This window comes from Phragmites australis, chromosome 21, assembly GCF_958298935.1.
Source record: "Phragmites australis chromosome 21, lpPhrAust1.1, whole genome shotgun sequence".
In the NCBI taxonomy this organism is placed as follows: Eukaryota; Viridiplantae; Streptophyta; class Magnoliopsida; order Poales; family Poaceae; genus Phragmites; species Phragmites australis.
The window spans coordinates 1288833-1310554 of NC_084941.1; the positions used below are offsets into that span (position 1 = coordinate 1288833).

General features: G+C 47.7%; 1 protein-coding gene and 2 pseudogenes across 1 annotated transcript in view; 2 read left to right on the plus strand and 1 right to left on the minus strand.

Annotated features, from left to right (window-relative positions):
• The window catches only part of LOC133902942 (ethylene-responsive transcription factor ERF038-like), a 99905-nt gene that overhangs the window by 72358 nt on the left and 5825 nt on the right, over nt 1–21722 (plus strand). The window lies entirely within an intron of this gene.
• Nucleotides 5009–6604, plus strand: LOC133903997 (uncharacterized; annotated as a pseudogene).
• LOC133903998 (8-amino-7-oxononanoate synthase-like) lies at nt 7262–20373 on the minus strand (annotated as a pseudogene).

Below are 21722 nucleotides of genomic sequence, written 5' to 3' on the forward strand. Positions count from 1 at the left end.
CAGCGGGGAGGGCCCGCCGGACAGCCATCGAGCAGCCCCGCGTGCCAGCCTGGTCAGAGTGAGCCTGACACAACAGGGCGGCAGGCGGCACGCATCGAGCCCTGCGACGTTATCTCGAGGCGCGCCGGATGACGTGTGATGGGACCCGCGCATTAAATGTCCCCACGCCTCCCTGCCAGGCCGTGGCAGGGACTGACAGCAGGCGTGAGGGGAGTGGTTGGAAGTGACAGGCCACGCGTCCTCTTAAATGCAACATCGGACCTCTCACCAATTGACACCTCACCGTTGAGCCCTTGTGGGGACCACCGGTGAAGGACTTCTCAAGCCCTCGGGGAACTGTGAGTGCTCAGGGACTACTGTTCACAGCCCCGATCACTCTCTCCCGGATATGCCCTTTCTTGGTCCTTGGGGAACTCGGGTGCTCGGGGACCACTGTTCATAGCCCCGAGCGCCCTCTCCCGTTACTTGACTGCTCGGGTCCTCGGGGAACTCGGGTGCTCGGGGACCACTGTTCATGGCCCTGAGCACCCTCTCCTGAAACTGACTTCTCTTATCATCGGGGAACTCGGGTGCTCGGGGACCACTATTTATGGCCCCGAGCACCCTCTCTCGGAACTTGGCCTTCTTGAGTCATCGGGGAACTCGGGTACTCGGGGACCACTGTTCACGGCCCCGAGTACCCTTCCCCGGAACTTGGCATTCTCGGACCTCGGGGAGACAATCCCCGAGGGAGGGCGCCACGTGGCACTCTGCTGTCCTGGCCTCGGGACTCGGGGACCCTGGTTCCCATGTCAAAGATCCACACTGGTCGTGGCCAAGGCTGTCATCGCCGAGGCCGTCATCGTGCATGGCGTGTTTGGCGGCGAGCATAAGTGGGTCAGCATCGGACACCTTCACTGTTGCGCGAGCCCCTCCTCCTTTACAGCGCTACATGAGCCACTCCCTCCATTCCTCTCTGCCTTGCATTGTGGTCCTCGTGGGGGGTGGCGGGGAGGTTGGCTTATGGCTGTGGTTGTCGAGGAGCGCGACAGGGGTGGTCGGTGAGGAGTGCGTAGTTAGCGTGTTATGTGGCGGCGGCCTTCGTGCCTTGCGTTTTCTTATGCAAGATAGAGCAAGGCTGCGGCGGCGAGCTGAGCAGGCGAGAGGGGGGGGGGAGGGGTGAGATGGCGACGGCGGCAGACAAGCCGGCTCGAGGGCGAGATAGCCACGACGACAGATGAGCTGGCTCGAATCAAGCCGCCTCATTTACTTTTTTTTTTCTCATAGGAACTACTTTCAATACCGATTGTACAACCTACAGTGATTGAGGTGTGACTTTCAGTGTCAACCAATCATTGCCGGATGCAAAATCGGCATTGTAGGGCCTTTTGGAGCCGGTACTGAAGAGCCTTTTTGTTGTAATGGCTAGAGGCATATGGAGCTCGAAGTCGACAGATCATGGCTACAGATCAGGGACGTGGCATCGTGTGGCGGTACGCAGAGATGGCCAAATGGGCCAGTCGGGCCGGCCCGGTTAGGCACGACGATAACCGATCCCTCGATCGTTCGAATAGCAAATCAGTTTCAGGAGACAGACACTAATAATGCCGGCCGATCAACCATACGGCGGCGCTCAGATACATAGATATCGAGAGGCCTCAGCAATGGACACGACGAGCTTAGCACAGAGGCATGTAGAGCTGCACCCACATGTCGTGGCCGTTGACCCTGAAGAACGCCGCGGTCTCCCGGAACATCGCCTGGTCCCTCAGCTCCGCGCTCCTGAACACGATGATGCCGTGCTTCGGCGTCTGCCCCGCGCGCGGCAGCTCCATCGAGACGCGCTCGATGCATCTCCCAAACCCCAGACGCCTGCAGAAACAGAGCGATTCAGAGATGAAATCACAGAGAGCGCATGCACGCGAGAATATATATACGTGTAGCTAGGTGCCTTAGGACGCGTACTGTTCGAAGTAATTCGAGATGTCTTGTGCGCTTAGAGGGTGGCCGTCGGCGAAGGCGACGAACGCCGTCCGGGAGTCCTCGGGCGGCGTACTCGTCAGGGTGACGAACGGCGCCATCAGAGCCGGCGCTGGCGTGGTGGGCAACAACGAGTCGACCTCAGCTTCGTACCGGCGCAGCATCGCGTGCAGGCCGTCGTTGAAGACGAGCGGCGCGACGCTGTACCGGATCGCGACGAGGCCGCGCGCGATGAGGTCCCTGTGGAACTTGAAGAATCTGAAGTCGACCAGCCGCCCCCCGCCGCACAGGCCCACGATGGTCGGGATGCCCTCGAGGCGCTCCGGCAGCCAGTAGTGGCCGTGGAGGAGGCAGCTGTGGACGGCGTACGCCTCCGTGATGACCCGCGAGAGCGTGACGTCGCCGCTCCCCATCGCCGCCACGTCGCGGAGGACCTCGACGCCCATGATCGTCTCCAGCCAGAGGAGGAGGCAGATCACGTTCTTGGCAACGTCCTTCCTGGTCGGCCGAGCGAGGACGCGCTCGTACGCCATGCGGGCCGTGTCGCTGGCGTGGAGGACTTCCCACACCCGAATAACCGAGTTAGAACTCATGGTGGAGAGAGACAGAAAGAATCTGATGCCTTTGGGACGGAGGCCGGAGATCTAGAGAGAGAGAGAGAGAGCCGCCGAGGAGAGAGAGAGAGAGAGAGCGCGGCCGGGGGGGGGGGGGGGGGGGAGAGCGGCCGAGGAGATGGTGTGAATCAGCACCGGCAGCAGCAAGCTCACATGATTAGTAGGAATGCATGCAAAGCAGTACATTTGGTGGGTGCTACTACTACCTTCCAAATTTGCAGTTACTGGATTATTAGTAAAAATTGCTTCATTTAGAGCATATCTTTGTAGATCACAAATTCTGATTCACATGACCGGTGTGAAACCAACTCTTGAGGCGCATTGTGTAAAAGCACCTATTATTATTATTATTATTATTTTGCAGAAGGGGAGGGATTTTATTCATATATCATGCAAATACAACCCCATTTTACATTCACCCCCATGCAACAACTGAAAATTGCAAAAAAAGAAGACAACCAGGGCCTTTCTGTGATCTTCTTCCTCTACCTTGTCTTCCGCCGCATCCGATGCTGACAAACTGAAGTCAACAAAGTAGGACACCGAAGACCTTCTCTTCCCTTCACCAGAGTCAACGCCAAGGCCTAAACGTTGTAAAGCTGCAACAACCAACGACTTGGAAGCTCCACCAGGCCACATCTAGGACGCTGAACAAACATTGGCAGCCTCAACACCGAACTCCATAAGGATCTTCAAGCTGCCATCAGCAACCTCAGGCTTGCTGAAGTTTGAGACCCAGTAGCTTCGTCCACTATTGCCAAACGAAAATCTGTCGACCCCTAAGCACGAACCAAACACCAAGGGTATCCGGGAAATCCCCCCAGGCCCCCCCCCCAAACGCACCAACAACAGTGGATCCACAGCTAAGACAGCAAAATACATAAGAAGCCAGAAAGAAGAAGGAGGAATACACCCGTCAGGGAAATAAGGACAACAAAAGGCATACCTCCTACACCCTCTAGGGAAGCCATATAACTCAACTTACTGGTGCTAGAGAGAACCAATCGCCACCAAAGCGATGGTGATGGCTGCAAAACTGGTGAGAAGAGCTTTAGCTAAAAACAAGAAACATAAAAGACCAACTTACAGCTACGAAGGATGGGTCCCTCACCCTATTGACGCCGCCGGCAAGCCGGAGACGACAAGGGAGGGACCGGATTAGCCGATGAATCGTAAGGACTCTTGTTTCCCACTGTCTCTACTGTAGTGTGGGGAAAGTTCTGGATGCGGCGGGATGTTGGTTTGTTTGCAAGAGCCGAATGGGCTAGTTGTGTACTCTCTTCTTCTGTCAATGAAATGGTTTATATCTGCTACGCTTCTTTCCAAAAAGGAAGGTCACTACTGGTCTAAATGATTCTTAAGAAAATATAAAGATGTTAATGTACTGTACCTAGTAACTTTTTTATAATGGCTAGTTAGACGTAACCTTACGTCGACACCTCTAAAAATTATAGGTAACAAAAATACTATAAAGCCTCGCACGAGGCACAATTATTTCTCTTTTATAGTCAGTAGGGGACAGACACCCAGTGTGCAAGAGACTCTCTCTCCTTCCCTCACCTCCACTTTCTATTCCTCCTTTTCTTCTTTTTCTCCTCCTCCACCTCTAATCTTCAATGGAGTTCTAGCTGATAGGGGACTGGAGATCCACAGATCCGCCCTTGCTTATAGTAACTCTAGTAACTCGTAACTCTAGTAACTCGTTAGCCTATCGATCATCACACATGACTCATCATGGTTGTTACGTTTGGATAATCCTTAAAAGGGCATCTCTTCACCAACAAACATGAAAATCCTATTAACTAAAAGTTCCTTTTTGAGGAGCCAGAGCCAGAGCTATATGTACCAAACTCAAATATGTCCAAAAAGGAAATATGAAGCTACATGAAAAGTTGATATATAGTACCTAACTCGAGTATTTCCAAAACAAAAGGGTCTGGAACACAAATACAAAGCTATACAAAAAGGTTGAGCTCTATCCAATATCACCAGAGCGAGGAGGTTAATTAGTGTTGAACTTTTCATGTGAGGCAAGGTGACTAGGTACATTGACGTGTGCCCACAGAGCCATGCACTCTCTCTCGTGTGTCCGCAACGCCATGCATGCTCTATCGTGTGTACGCTCTTGTCTCATAGCCACCACCACCAAGGTGACTAGGTACATTGACGTGTGCCCACAGAGCCATGCACTCTCTCTCGTGTGTCCGCAACGCCATGCATGCTCTATCGTGTGTACGCTCTTGTCTCATAGCCACCACCAAGCAACAACCTGCTTGGATTATGCTTGCTTTGCTCTCAGTGGGCGAAGTGTGCCTTGCGTTTTTCAGCAAGGCTGCATGCGGCTCTTCTCGTCTAGAGATCTATCCATCGAGGTGGTCGCGTGCACGTCGCCGTTACCGTTGCTGTTTGCGGGGCAGGGAGCTCGATCGATCGCCATGGCCGGCCTGACCTCCATGGAGAAGCTGCTCATATTCCACAAGCTCGAGCGCGACCTCTTCCACCGGCTGGTGCACGAGCTCACCCAGGACCCGGCAACCATGCGGTGTGTGATAGGCTGATAGCGTTCTGGCTCTGGCTTGAGACCGCGGGCCACCACGACTTCATCCGCCGCGTCGCCGCGCTGCCGGGACCCGTCGTTCTGCGGTTCGTTGAAGAGGCGATCGCGTGCCTTCGCTGCCTCGCCGGCCCGGACCAGAGCGCGGCGGCCGCTTGCGACGACCACAACAGGCGCCTGCCCTGCACGAACGCGCTCCTGGCAGAGCCCATCGACGACGTGCGCTACTTCGAGGGGGCGCCGCGAGGTCTTGGACGGCGTCACCTCCATGTACAAGAACGTCTGCCTCGTCGTCTGCGATGTCAACAGCACCACCACTTGCGTGGTTCCCGGCAACACGGGCGGTGCGTGCGCTACCCCGCCGGTGGTCAGCTCCCCTGGCCGCGCCGCGCTGCCGGTGATGGCATCCTGGTCGCTGAACCCGATGGCGTCGCCTTGGATCCCGGTGCAGAGCCCCCTGCTGGACGACTACCGGTCGCTGTTCATCACTTTCTCGAGAGGCTACCCCATCAGCAAAGAGGACATCATTGAGTTCTTCAACTGGTAGTGCATGTGATCTTCTTGCAAGTACTTATATATCCTAGTTGGAAACCCCGCGCGTTGCTGCGGACAAAAGTAGCGCTAAGATAAGCGTGAAAGAACAATACTATCACTTCTCAACAAAATACACATTGTTGCAGGCAAATGTAGCATTAAGCCGAGCGTGAAAGAACAATACCACCACTTCTCGATAAAATGCACATTGCTGTGGACAAAAGTAGCACTAAGCTAAGCGTGAAAGAACAATACCACCACTTGTCGACAAAATACACGTTGCAGACAAAAATAGCGCTAAGCTTCGAGTGAAAGAACAATACCATCACTTCTCGACAAAATGCACGCTACGGACAAAAATAGCGTAGAGCATGAAAAAACAATACTATCACTTCTCGGCAAAAGATAAACAATGTGCACACAAATGCTATCTATGGGATGTTCGAGGGAATGGTTTTTGCATCAATCATCAATAGGTTCTTTTTAACGTCGTGCTAGTTTCGAATATAGAGATCGCCAATGTTTCATTCAACGGCAAAAATAAAACTTAGATTGCTAGGAACGGTTAGATGCTACTGTTCTTTTTAACTAGCAGTCGGTGGAGCTTGTTATACAATGGATCCGACTATTTTTCAAATGTTTGAAAATTATCAAAGGGATATAAAATACTAGTGCACGATGATTTATTATACATTTCTCCCCAAAAAAAGAGAGAGATAACTTGTGCATGCATTGCAGGATGTACGGGCCGTGCGTGGAGGCGGTGACGGTGGAGAGGGTGGCGCCAGGGCAGCTGCCGGTGTACGGGACGGTGGTGCTGCGCAGCGCGGCGATGATCCCGGTGGTGCTCGGCGGCAAGCAGACGGCCAAATTCCTGATCAAAGGCAGGCACCTCTGGGCCAGGATCTACGTCCCAAGCTCCAGCCTCACCTTCTACGCTTGAGATCTACCATGCCACAGACTACAAGCTGGAATTCGTCAGAGCCGGAGCTCATTAATGTGTCATGTCCAAGCCAACGAGCTAGCCAGCTTTGGAGAGAGATTTGCTAGTATCGCGGAATAATCTTGGGTGTTACATGTTTGTGTGTCTGTACTCTGTACATAAGTCTTTCCATTCTAGAGTTTACCAATCAATGTACCAGTCACGTTCAAGAACCATACTGCTTGCATGGCTAAGTGTACTGGCTCAGTGCAGAGACCGAATCCTTCCTTCGTATCGGAATAAAGCTTCATTCGTCTTATAAAAAATACTTCTACCGCATGGCAGTGCGTAGGGTGTTTCCAATTACAGAGTCCTGCTATCTTCCCTGAAAATGCACGTATGCTTCTGTAGTGTCTCTTGGCACGGCCAAATCAACAAGCCTGAGCACATTGAACATCCTCTAGTTCCCAATGTGGAATTATGCCAAGTCATACTACAAAGATATCTACCAGCAGAACAGTGTAGTTATAATCGGCAAATGATGTATCAGACCACATCAACTATGGAAAGATTTGAGCCGTGATGCAAACAGAAATGATTTGCTACAAATAGTCGTGTCAACCAACACCAGCCTATTGCTTCCTCTAGCTTCACGCTGAACTCTGATGGATCATTTGCTTAGAGTTTGGACGCTGTAACATAACTCTGCTCAGCATGTTTGACAGGGAACCAGGGTGTGCGTGCATCAACCAGCCTTTTGATGTCATCCGAGGAGTGAGAAGCGCTAAGAGTAATTCGCAGCCTGCCAAGAGATCCATGATCAGTTAGTCTTCTTTTGAAACAGCCTCTGCTTCATTCACAGTATTGATAAGAGAAGATTATATATACAAAAATTCTAGCAGTGGATTCCATCTATAAGGAACAAAATGGCACATACTACAATAAATTGCATTAAGAATGGTAATGTATTTACCCTGAGTCCTAGTCCAATTACTCGGTCTATGACCACTAGGAACACTCAAAGTAAACTTTAGGTTGGTTTAGTAAGCTCATGACAGGAGAAAAGGATGCAAAAATGGAAATGACACCAAAAAAAAGAAGAAAATTTGGAACCTGCATGAATTGGGCGGAACTGTGGGTGGTCGGATTGGTGTAACATGAAATCCAGATCTTAGAAGATGCCTGCAGTTTCAAAATGTATTAGGAACAGGAGGCAATGAGACCATCAATAAAGGAAACTAAGAAAACTGGGAGGAAGAGGGAACCTGCCAGACTTGAGCGCTGCCTTTTCACTTCCAACCACAATGGAAATTATGGGACTAGTTATGTTGTGTTTGGTCAAAGAAGCAAAATACTGGACATGCCTCCAGATCACTAATCTCCGCCATCTCTCCTTCCGTGAGACATAGAGGCTGCTGAAATCAATAGTTTCTATTTAAAAAACATCCCTGATATATGCAACCAACGTTATCATTTCTCAATAATCTAATGCAGCACACTCCTACTGTATTTTTCTATTTAAGTTCTCATTCTCAAAGAGTACAGACTAATGTGAAAGTAATAAAACAGGATGTTACATCTTTTCCTCGTACGAATATTGGATGCCCAGCTCAATATATTGAAAGACACAGTGACAGAAGAACTGAAAATTACCATGCAACAGAAGCAACTACTGGCACCGGCAAAGCAGTTGAAAATATGAATGACCGACCTCGCGATTGAATTAGCTTCTTCCATCTAGTGCTGTTCAACAGATTGCAAACTATCAGTTATAAATCTAGCAACGAAGTGCTGACTACTGGCATTCCTGTGTTCGGCGGAACGAGCTTTCTCGTGTTCATAGAATTTAGAAGCATTATAGTATGCAGCACAAATTTGTGATAACTAATTCAGATGATGTGACCTAGAATCTGTTTGCCGGGGTATACAGAGTTTGTACTAACATTAGTACCTCGGCAAAAAAATGTTTCCCAATAGCTGATATCAGTGAGTTCTCACAATGGGAACATGTTGGATGTTGAACACTGTAAGCACTAGATTAAGAGAAAGTAAAATCAGACATCAAAATATATGTATTCATGAGTTTGCAGTTACATGTCATTGCCTGATTCTCACATTCCTCTTGGCTTTGCAGTAAATTTATCTGGCTTTACAATTTAATATGCATCGTGGACAGCTCTTTCCTTATAAAAGAAATCTAGTTATTTCGTATGAGCATATTACCTGCATGCTATAACACCATCCTGGCAGCCAGCAGCCTTGCTTAGGGTGCCAACACCTATGTCAATGTCATTTTCACATTCAAACAGCTCAGCTGCACCCCCACCATTCTCACCACAAACAAGTGTCCCATACGCCTTGAAAAGTGAAAATGCGAACATAATTTAATTATTACCAAGATCTGCAAAAATGTACTTGACAGGAGATAAAATACTAACATCATCGATGGCCAACAAAAATTCATACTTTCTGCGTAATTTGACAAGTTCAGGTAATGGAGCAAAATCACCATCCATGCTGAACAGGCTGCACTTTATAAATGAAAGGAGGTTCTCAGTTTGGTACCCTGACAATATGCGTATACAAGCAAGCACTAGTCATGCAAAAATATACGCTTCTTCAACGATGACTTGCCTATCTGTGACGACAACTTTCTTTTCCATTGAGCAACTGGACCTGCACAGATAATCAAAATACAGTTATAGCTAATGCAAGTATTGATAATATGTCACATATTATGACTGCGAAGTGAGAAAAGAAACATACAGTAGGAAATCAAGATGAGACATGTCACAATGCTTGTAGACAAACACTACTGCTTCTTGCTTTTGCTCCACAAGACGAATTCCATCGATGATTGAAGCATGGTTCAGCGCATCTGAGAAGATCGCGATTCTCTCATCTCTGCAGGTTTTCTCCCAACAGCCAAAAGAGAGCTGATGCTCCCCAGAGCAGTCATCACAGCCATGTTGGCAGAAAAATCCAGTCATCTGCACCTTAGATGTGCAAGCCTAAATAATCACAACTACAGAGATATTCGACTTATCTTATCATTAGATCAACATATGATTAGTATGAAAAGTAATAAAACCAACTTCAACAACGGACGGTGCATAAACGATGTAAATAGTCTATAGCATCTGGGTTCCTCTCCTCAACTACATCGAGGAACTTCTCCGGTACAGAAGATACCCCAAACACCGCCCACATCTCACCTCATTCTCACATCACATACAACCCATATCATTATCCTTATGTTTGCAAACAACAAACCCTAAACTCACAAACAATGGTTGCACTATCGCTCGACTTCTACTGGTGACCTATGCATTGCTAAGTATTTCGAATAACTCTTAAGTAGAGGTAATGAAATTCAATATAGGTAATCAAAGCTATAAGGATATGGATAATCAATAACTCAAAGTAGAGGTAATGCAACTCAATATAGGTTCTACCCATATAAACCCGATATCGACTCGCTAACCATTCAATGGTATAAGTAACAACTTATCAATTTAGACTTCATTCAATTCAAATAAAGGTGCAATATGCTTAGATGCTTGCCTTACTGCTTCGGCGGTTGCTTGATACTCCCGGCGCAACACTCACAAAATTTGTAGGTAATATGCCCTAGAGGCGATCACATATGCAGATTGGATCTGCGAGTGGGATTTAATGTGATTAAAGGTCCATTAGAATTTAGAGTCATAATGAGCTTTAATGTGATTAAATGTCCATTAGCATACTCTATATAAGAGGAGGAGGAGGAGCTGTGAGTGCACGTGTGGGTCCCACCACAAAACCCTGGCCGCCACCTCTTCCCGAACTCCCTGCGAATCCCTAGACGGACACGCAGTGCTAGCACATTGGCGTACGGCGTTCCATCCCTGTACGTGTGAATACCATGTGAAGATCGCAGCGTTGTACATAATCTGTGGTCGATAAGGTGATCAACTACTTTCTCTTCGTGATCGAGGCCTCCCCGTCGTGGTCGCTGCTTCCTCTACGTGGTCGAGGATCACACAGTGACCACTCGGAGCTGGTCGTAAGCTGCTTGGAGCTGGTCGAGGATTATTCGGATTTGGTTGAGGAGCATGATAGACTTGCTTATAGCTGGTCGAAAAGCTGCCTCGACTGTATTGATGCGCACGACGTTGGATCAGTCTATTCCAACTCTTCTTCCGCTGCACTGCGCGTTGAGTGGTAACGATTCATGATCCCTACTCGTATGGTTTTTTGGTTGAACGCGGTAGATAAATTTTGATTTGTGCTAGCGTAGCCTATCCGTTTCCTAACAGAATTCTGGGGTCCGGTGTCGCCTTCAACAACTTGGATCGACAGCGCAATGCTCTCTAAAAGAATAAAAAAATGCATTGCATAAATAAATGAACGATGAAAAAAATGTGCTAATGATGAATGCTTGGATAATAATAGAGCGCCATGTTTCAAAAACATTTGCAAAATACCGCCAAAAGATTATGGTTTCCAAGTTTGAAACCCCAGACAAGGTAACCTAAATACATACAACCTTGAATGGCTGACGGTCAGACCGACGTGGAGGTGGCATTCTGATCGTCAGCTTGTAGAAGGTTTTGGCGACTGGCAGTCAGATCAGATCGACCAGCGGTCAGACTGCGAGGTTCTACGGTCAGACTGGCCAAACAACGGTTTGACTCTTGACTATGGGTTCGACTGGGGTTTTGATTTTCTTAATCGGCGGTCAAACCGGCCTAGTCGGTGGGAGACCGTGAGACCTTACCGACAGTAACTTGGAGGGGCGCCATCGAAGGCTCCGACAAGGCCTTCAACTACGAAGGGTACCAAAACGCTCTAGGGACTAGGGGATGTTTCTAGGGTAGTTTGGACAATATTAACTGAACCAAACTTGGGAAAACTCCTTGGATGGGTTCTAGGCTAGTGTTAAACTTGGGTCTAAACGTCAGGGGGATCGACTCGAGCTTGAGAATGATGGAGAATCGGTAGGAGATGCCTCACCTTAGCGTAGGGAAGCTTTATATTGGTGGGGTTCATCCGATTTGGAGATCGGGCTCCAGGGTAGTGTGGGGGTTTGAGGTGGATAAACTCGCGTGGAAACTTCACTGGTGAAGAGGAGAAAGGGGGTGAGCTCGAGGATGTCCTTGAGGTGCTTAGGGAAGCCTCCCTCTCTAGTCATTGAGGCCAATCTTTCGTTCTCTCCCTCAGTTTGTGAAGAGAGTGAGAGTGTGAGAGTGAGAGAGAGCTCGAGAGAGTTGATCGATTTTCTTAAGTGGAGCCTCTGTGTTGTGGCGGTCAGACTGTAGGAAACCTACGTGATTGCCCCCTAGCGGTCAGACCACGGGAAATCCCGGTCAAACCACGAGAGCGGTCTTGTGCTGAAAACTTAATTCTATTCTTCATTTTTATTCTTCTTCATCTCCAAGGGATTTAGGGTTTTTCTCAAGGGCTCTAAACTACCTCAAAATACTTTTAAAACATATTTAAACTCAAGTTATCAAACGAATACACATAAATATAATACCATGATAATTATGAATGCTTAATTACGTGATTAACATTTTGGGACGTGACATACATGCACATACATGGTTATAGAGGTGTGTTGTATGAAAATGGACTCCAGAGTAAGTGTTGGACCACTAAAAGATACCTAAGAAGTGACATACGAAAGCGTAAATATAGATTTTATTAGCGTGACAATTTTACCGCCCAAACTGCTCTTAGGCGTGCCTTCACTAACTCCATGTCGACTTACTTACGTGTATTATCGGAGCCCGCGTGGCAAGGGATGTCACGTCAGCGAACAAACTCTGTCACGTGCCACTGAGTATGCTAGGTGAGGCCTAGCCGGCTAGCTGTCAGATAGACATGGGAAATAGGAGTGTAGCTCTGCGATACAGTTGGACAAAAATAGTGTAGTTATTTGATAAGATCAAATGAAAGTGCAGTTTTCTGATAGTTTCTGCAAAATATGTGTAGTTTTATGATACAAAAGGACAGAAAAAGTGTAGTTCTATGAAATAGTTTTCTAAAAGCTTAGTTTTATGATAGTTTTGAGGATTGTAGTGTAGTTTTACGAAATTTACTTTTACATTTATTTAGGCCTTTATGGGCTTAACTAGGCCTAAACATTTGGGCTTTCACTGTACATCCTATACGACATAACGATCAATGATCAAAGTTGGTCTACGAGCGCATCCCACCGTGCCATTTGGTCCAGCAGGCGGTGGGGGGTGAGCTGGCGCAGGAGGTGGGTGAGCAACCATGGACACTTTTTGGGCACAACGGAGTTATGATCGTTGGCCCACTTACCAGCGAATGACATGGCACGAGTGGGGGCCAGGCCCATGATTAGTGGCCCTGAGAACCAAATCAGATGACCCAACGACCAAAAAAATTAAGTGAAGAATATTTATATTTGTTTAGGCCTTGATGGGCTTAACTGGACCTGCGCATTTGAGCCTGCAGTAAACGATACTACCCATTTTTATTGACAAGTAGTACGACCAGTTCTGGATTTACAGGCAGTGGTTCTTCGTCGGTGCGGGAGCGGCCGGACTCCCGACCTCGCACTCGAAGCCTGGGTTATTGGATTTCTTTTGATCAGCCTCAAATGTCTATGGATAAAAAGGAGAATATGACGTGTCTATCTTTTACGGAGCCGAAGTTCTGTTGATCTCTTTAGTAGTAGATGTATTTGGCTGGTGTGCGTACGTAGGGTATGATATGAGTTTAGATATTATAGTTTATGTTAGTGTTGAGGTTAAAAAAATTCTGTATTTACAAAAGACACATGTCTGTTAATCATCCTCATAAATAAATTTATACTCCTATAAAATAGACTAGTTATGATAAATCTGAACGGTGTCCACAATTAAAATTTATCTCACATCTCCTTCCATCTCAATTGTTTAGAAATCACTAATCAATTTAGAAATATGTAATTAATAGACGTTATTAGTATTAAAAAGTAGTAATGCACTATTTTTTCTTTCCAGCTATATATAATAACTAGAATGAACCTGTATCTTCTATAATAATTAGATATAGAATGCAATAGTTACACATAAGCTTTTGATATATACCATTTATAAGTCTTAATCACAAAACTCAAATTCCTATTTAAACCATACTAATTACGGAACATAATTAAATTACTTGACCTCTCCCACAGACAACATTATCTATCGTCAATGAGTCTTAATTATACGGCTCAAAATTGTACTTGAACTCCACTAATTTCTCCCACAGGCAACAACCTGTTATCTCCCACACCTTGCATGATTACATCCAACTTTGGGCCCGCTTCACCATGCTATGCGTCAGATGTTAGTTTGACTTCCTGTCATTTTCTTTTCTTTCTGTGTCACTTTCTTTTCATGTGCAAAGTTGAGGAACTTTAAAGATGCATCATCAATTTTTTATTTTTAATTATTTGTTCTCCGTTACAATTTTTACACCGTCATAATATTATTAATTCAATGTGTAACACGTCACACATGTGTGGTTGCTATAAAAAGAAAAAGGAAAAGAAAAGTAGTGTTCTCACGCGATAGTAAGTACAGTAATACAGTACCATCTCAGCTGGAGTAGTATGCGCTGGAAACTATTCTAGCCCGGTGGCGTTTCTGCAGCTGGTCTCGCGTGTTTGGACAAGGCACTCGATCAACGAACTGCTCAGAATCAATCACCCAGCTTGCTCCGAATTTGCATCAGTACGATGAGATTACAGAGCGGTACGGTAAGGTACAGCCATGGCACTAACACAGACGGATCCATGCACTCACTGCCATGCCTCACGCCAGTGAATGCGTTCCTTGCGAAAACTGCAAATCAACGGAGCCTTTTTCCATGCATGCATGTCGCATTGCTTTTCTGTTCTGTTCCGTTCTGGTCTCTACATCCTTGGGCGCACTGCTTGATCGATCGACTGATCGTGGGAGCGGCCGGTCGGCATTGGTGAACACGGACGCAGGCAGCGTTGATGCGTGACAGCGAGCAGGAGAACGGACCGACCGGGAACGTGCAGATCGAGAGATCGTCGAGCCGATCAATCGCCGGCCGGTTTCCAGCCAGCCAGGACGTTGCGCGAGCCGATTGCACCGAAGGGACCCTGCGGATCGCCGTGCTAGCGCGCCGTGGCCCAAGGCAGCATGCCACGATGGATCGAAGGTGCGGGCGCCAAGTCGGAGCAGCAGAGTGGCTGGCCGGCCGGCCGGCTGGGCACGGCTTGTTCCGGATGGGAGACCTCGTTTCCCCTGCTGGGGTGCGCGCGCCGGCGTGGCAGACACGGAACATGCCGGGCGGGGGCGCACATGGGAAGGGAGCACGGCCGCCGGGGCCAGAATTGAACGCCCAGCCCAGGGGCACGGTCAACCGGCACATGCAGCGCGCGCGATGGCACCGTCCATCCATCACCCCCCCCCCCCCCTGACGCTGCTCTTTCCACACCGGCGCACGCCAGTCCCGGGCATGGTCGCCGCGTTTTCCGCGCTGCACCATCGGCGGCGGACGCAGGATGGACTGCTATGGGGGAGAGAGCTCATCTCCTTCCCTAGTCTCACTATTCTTCTCACTCCTATCTCTCTTTCCTCTCCGCGTCACTGAAGATCCACCCCTGTGCACCATAGCCTGTTGTTGCACGGGGAGCCGCGAGCCACCGCCAGGTCCTACTGATTAGGGATGGACGGTGCAGCAATGAATATCCACATATTCACATTAATACAACTTAATTAATTAATCATATATTTTAATCTAATTAAAATAATTAGTTAGTAGATTAAATTAAATTAAAATAGACCACGAATCGCTCAACATGCATCCCAGCTACCGATCGATGATCATGCGTCCCGACAGATATCGCACCGGGACTGTGCCGCGCGCGGGCTGGTTTCTTCTGGCTCCCTTGCACGCGTTACGCCTGGCCCGGTGAAACGACATCGCATGGTCGGAACCATTGAACTGGCACATGCATTGTACACAGGCCACAGGGTGAGTGAAATTATTGGAAAATAAGACATTTTAAGTTTAATTTAATTTATAAATAATTTATAAGCGTAAATTGATAAACTAATATGTTCAAATTATTAGAGCATAATCTAGGCATACGTATGATAGAATTATATATGCCAAGATCTACTATATTTGAAATTAGAAATTATAGAAAATAAAGAATAAGTAACATAGTTTTTACATATTGATCATATGCTGTGAAAATTGTTGAGGATGTAGGTTGTACCGTGTTAACAGTATGGTCGATCCTGCTGACAACGTGCTAGATTTATTAACGATGATAGTGGGTGGCGCCCAAGCGACAAAAAAACGAGTCGTGGTGAAGAACTTGAGTAGTCGCATGGAGCGTTTTGCAAAAACCTTATTCGTCCTCTCCCGGTGCTAGATCTCAAGAGCGAGGGTTTTGGAGACCTATTCTCCCAGTTGCCGGTGCATGCTGATGTCGGAATGGAGTAGACTACAGTGGCAGCGCAACAGCGAGAGGAAGAGGAAAAAAACCCTAATTCTTATATAGACTCACGTAATAAGAACATTTCCGAAATGAGGGATACTCTCATTAGTAGTCTACATTCTCCTTCCAATGAGGTGGAGGTCCTTAGATATATATAGGGAGAAAAATCTCCCACTTGCACCTCTATTAGCAATATGATACTAATAGAATGTGTGCCTCATTGTCACGTCCAAAATTCTGTAATCGCGTGATTAAGTTTAATCATGTGTCATTAGTGTCATAATTAAATTTGAGGGGAATTATTTTGGCACATTAGAGCAATTCGTTTTGGGTCAATTGGATGAGAGAAAGAATTTCGGGAGAGAAAAGAATGTGATTCGTAGATAAAATAGACCTCTTTCTCTTACACGTGGGATCCACCGGTCGGTCCTACACCTTGCCTCTCTCTCCCTCTCACTTGGCTACACCCACCAACAGCCCACCGTGCCCTCACTCCTACCCGAGCCAACCGAGCAGCACAGCTGCTACTGCCTCTCTCCCCCTCCCTCTCAAACTCTCTCACTCCTTCTTGGATTTCTCTCTCTAGAGGCGAAGCCGAGGTATACATGTGGTACTCACGCGATCCTTAGCTCATAAGCTTCCTATCACTCTAATTCGTTTGCTCTTTCCCGAAGGATTTGGGCCAGATTTGATGTCTATTGGTATTTATGGTTGAAACGTGAAGAACACCGGAGTTCTTCAATTTCCTTCCGTTTCCTCCTTCAACCGACGGTCCTCAAGCTCGGCAAAGCGTCTTGGGTGAGTCTCCAAGGCTCCCATAGCATGAATGCATGAATTGCTCGGTCGAAATCCAAGAATTTGGAGCTAGGGTTGTGAAGTTCATGAGTTCTTGATGTTTTGGTAGCAATAGCCGAGTTTTGGTCGATTTCGGCTTATACGTGTGATCCTATGCGGTAAGGAGGTCAAGATGATGCTCTAGGTCCAAATCCCCACCCTAAAAGCCACTGGAGTCGCCGAAATGGTCGCCAGTGAGCTCACCAAGTTCCCCCGTCCGCATACAGCGGTCTGACCGCGTTTCTTAGCGGTCTGATCGCCGTTCTAGGAGTCCGACCGCCCCTCGGGCCGGTCTGACCGCCAGAACCCAAACCTCTTTGTTCGCTGGCGGTCTAACCGCGATTTCTGGTGTTCTGACCGTGACTCCCGGCAGTCTGACTGCCCCTGTTGGCGGTCTGACCACGGTCACTCAAACATAACCGTTTTCAGTATAGTTTACTGTTGGCTGAAACTTGTAAAATTCATAAATAAATTCTCTGTAGCTCAAAAAATTATGAAACCAATTTTGTTGTTTTCATAATAACATACTCTACCAATTAAAAATGTAACCAGACATTAAATAATTAATTAAATTTCTGAGATTAATTAATTAGGTTAAGGCTTCATTAATTCGCCGTTAATTCTTCACAAGTTCAAAATTAGCGAAACCAATTTTGCTAGTCTCCTTATGACTTGTTCTAACTAGTAAATATGTTTTAATGCATTATGTGGCATATTTGATGGCATTTCTTCATTTGCATATTGCGACATGCATTGTTGCATTTCACTAATGCTCATCATTGCATGCGCTCTTCTTTAGTGAAGAAGGAGCCAGAGCAGGAGACGACAATGGTTGAAGATGACTCTAATCTTCCGAATTTCTACGAGTGTTGGTTGGGTAATTATAGGTAGCAACCTGAGCAGCAAGGCAAGCAACTAAGCATATTGCACCTTTGTCCAATTAGATAAAGTTTAAAATTGATGAACTTTGCTTATGTATGTTTGCGTGTGTCGAGTCGAGGTCGGGTATAAATGGGTAGAAGCTATGTTGAATGCATTACTTCTATCTTGAATTATTGTTCATCCTTTCCTTGTCGCCTTGAGTTTGTTATTGGTGTCGAGATTACAAGTTAATCAAAATGCTTAGCAATGCATAGGTCATTTGGCAGAAGTCAAACGATATGGTTCTAGATTACAAGTTGTTCGCGAGCATAGGGTTCTCTTAGGGTTCGCAAATACTTATATGATGTTGAGATGGTTAGATGAGTGGTGAGTATGAGACGATACGTGGGCGGTGCTAGGAGGTGTTTGTCCTCTCTGGATATGGAGTTCCCCTGGGTAGGTCGGAAGAGAAAACTGGACACCGGAGATCGCTTGCGTCGGTTAAGCACCGATCGTTGGTGTAGTCGGCTTTAGAACTTACCGTACTCACCACAGGTCGATCTAATGGTAAGGCGAGCCGAATACCTTTGTAGTTGTGGTCATTTAGGCACTGAATATCGACGGTGTGAGCGGGTGGGCTTGTAGTAGTACTAGTTTGCTACGGGAGTAGTTCTAGTACCGCCGTGTCGAGCGATGTATGTTTCAAATGATCGGGGCTTATTGGGAAAGGTTGACACGAGTACCCCTTGTGTGCACTTTAGCGGGTGGCACAAGCCGTATGTTCCTCGTGTCGTGTGGGACTTGATAGCCGTTCGGGGGATGAATTGAAGATAACTCCCCGAGATCTACTGCCCACTTTGCTGTTCTTTCTATCGCATCCCTATTGTAGAGAATTTCTCTAATCGGGAGCGAGGAGATTACCCTAATTTTGTGAGCCTGTAAGTAGTGTCTGAGCTTGTGAGAGGCCATCAGAGTGGCATATAGCAGCTTCTAAGCCTGTGGGTATCGAGCCTTCATGTCGTGTAGGACCTCACTGACATAGTATACTGGTCACTGTAGACCTTCTCGCTCGATGACCAGTACCGCGCTCGTGACCTATGGGGTAGCTGCAACATAGAGCAAGAATTCCTCATTTGGTCAAGGTGCGGTCAATACAGGAGGGGAGGAGAGGTAAACTTTTAGATCTTGGAGGGCTGCTTCTGCTTCTGGGATCCACCAAAAGTGGTCGCTCTTCTTCAGAAGCTTGAAGAGAGACATCCCCTTCTCTCCCAGCCTTGAGATGAACCTGTTCAAAGCTGTCACACATCTTGTTAGTTTTTGTACTTCCTTTAGCATGGTCAGGGATTCATCTGCTCGATGGCTCTAATCTTGTTAGAGTTTGCCTCTATCCCTCGACTGGAAACGATTAACCAGAGCAACTTCCCTGATGGGACTCCAAACGTGCACTTCTCAGGGTTCAGTTTCCTGTGGTACTTCCGAAGGTTGTCGAACATTTCCTGGAGGTCCGTGACCAGGTCATCCTTGGTTCTACTCTTGACAACCACATCATCAACATAAGCCTCGATGTTTCTGCCGAGTTGTGATCGAAGAATCAGCTGAATACAACATTGGTAAGTGGTACCAACGCTTTTCAAACCAAAAGGCATTTGTACATACAAAAGACCCCGAAAGGTATCACAAAAGCACTCTTCTCCTCATATTTCTTATACATGCTAATCTGGTGGTACCCCGAATGAGCATCTAAAAAGCTAAGAAGATCACTGCCAGCGGTTGAGTCAACAAGCTGGTCAATCCAGGGTAGAGGGAAGAGATCTTTCGGGCACACCTTACCGAGGTCAATGAAGTCAACGCACATCCTCCACTTACCATTGTGTTTTTGGACCATGACTGGATTAGCCAACCACTATATGTACTGTATTTAATGGATGAAGCCTGCTTCCACGAGCTTGTCGATCTCCTTACAAAGTGCTTCCTTTCGATTGGCTGCAAACCGACGAGCTCTTTATTTGACCGTTCGTGCGTCAGGTCGCATGGACAACTTGTGCTCGATCACGTCCCTGGGGACTTTGGGCATATTAGACAGACTCCATGAAAAGACGTTTGTGTTCATCTGGAGGAAAGTGATGAGCACAAGTTCCTATTTAAGGTCCGGACCGACCCCTATCTGGACTAGCCTAATCGGATCAGAGTCGTCAAGTCATACTGCCTAAAGCTGCTCGTCCTGGCTAACGGCGACATGAACATTTTCCGAGCAATGACTAGACATAGCATTCTCCGGCTGTGACCTGGGAGTTAGCTCGACCATGTTGAGGTTTCTCTTGTTGTAGTGCAGGTCTGTCTTTGCATTGCCAAAGATGGTGATGGCCTCGATCGGACTAGGGATCTTAATTGTCTAATATGCGTAGTGGGCGGCAACCATGAATTGTGCCATCATTGGTCACCTCAGGATCACATTATAAGCGATCCCGAAGTTCGTCAAATCAAACATGATCTTTTCGGTCCTGAAGTTACTTGGCGAGCCGAACGTGACGGGCAGTTTGACCCGCCCAAAGGGCTTGGTCGAAGAGTCCGGGGTAATCCCAAAGAAGGGGGAAGACAGTTTCAACGCGCTCCTTGGGATCTGTAGGGCGGCCATAGCGTCGGTGAAGAGGAGGTTGATGGAGCTCCCACCATCGATCAACACACAATCGAGTCTGATATTTTGAATATTGGGTTCGACCACAATAGGGTAGCGACTAGGTCGCTTGACACTCGTTGGGTACTCGGCTTGACTGAAGGTAAGGGGTACCTCCGATCACTTTAGACGCGGGCTTGGGCCAGGTGTGGCTGCCCACACTTCCTGGACCACCGATTTGTGTTCCCTATTCAAGGAATATGTCGCGGCACCCCCGAAGTTGTGGTGGACCTTGTGATCGGCCTGTTGGTACCCCAGTGCTGACTGGTCAGGGTCAGCCCAATTCTCACCATTATCGTCGTGCCTAAATTTACGCTATCTAAGCTCATTGTCGATGATGCCCTGCACAACCTTACATTCGGTTAGGTAGTGGGCATCTATGAAGTGGATCGGGAAATAGCCACAACCCTTCTACCCCTCCCTTTTCTCGAAGTGCTGACACGATTGGTTGGTCAGCTCGACCGCCATGACGTCCGATGGTCCCTTCTTGCGTTTGTTCTTCTTTTTCTCCTTCTGGTCGACCCCTTTGAAGGAGGTGGGCTAGTCGGAGGTTGGCCACGACCCAGCATCAATCTAACATTCTCGGGCCTCGACGGCCTGGACGCACTTATCTACGAGCTCGAAGAGCTCGATAGTGCTTCGAATTTCCTTAGTGGCAAGCTTCTTGACTATCTTTTGGTCTCTGACCCCTCTCTTGATTGCTATGACCACAGATTCACCTGTGATCCTTAGAACGGTGTTTCGATGCTCAGTGAAGCACCAGATGAAGTCACACAATGACTCACCTTGTCGTTGCTTGACTTGGTATAGGTCATCCTCGACCTTGGGTCGGGCATAGGTTCCCTGGAAGTTGGTGATAAACTGGTCACACAGGTCCTCCCAGGAGCGAACCGACAAGCGCAGGAAGTTCATAAGTTAGGATCGGGATGAACTAATGAAGGCGGCTGGGAAGTAGTTGGCCATGACTTTTTCGTGGCCTCCCGTGGTCTACACCTTGGTGGTGTAGATCTGCATGAACTCCTCGGGGTGGGTCGAGCTATCATAGTTTTCAGTTAGGACCGGACGAAACTTGTACGGCTAGCACACCTCCCACAACTGAGCTAATATGGCATTGCACCTTGTTCTGTAATGGGGAGTCACCCACTAATGGACTACATCGCGGGAGAGACACGACAATCACGCGGTCATGGGGATGGGATGGAGGAATCAGACGCCTCCCTACATGGGGGGAGGCGAGTGGCAGGACTGCTTGCCCTTTTCCTGCTCTTGCCGGATGGGGTCCTCCTACTCTCACATGGCCACTTGGCTCT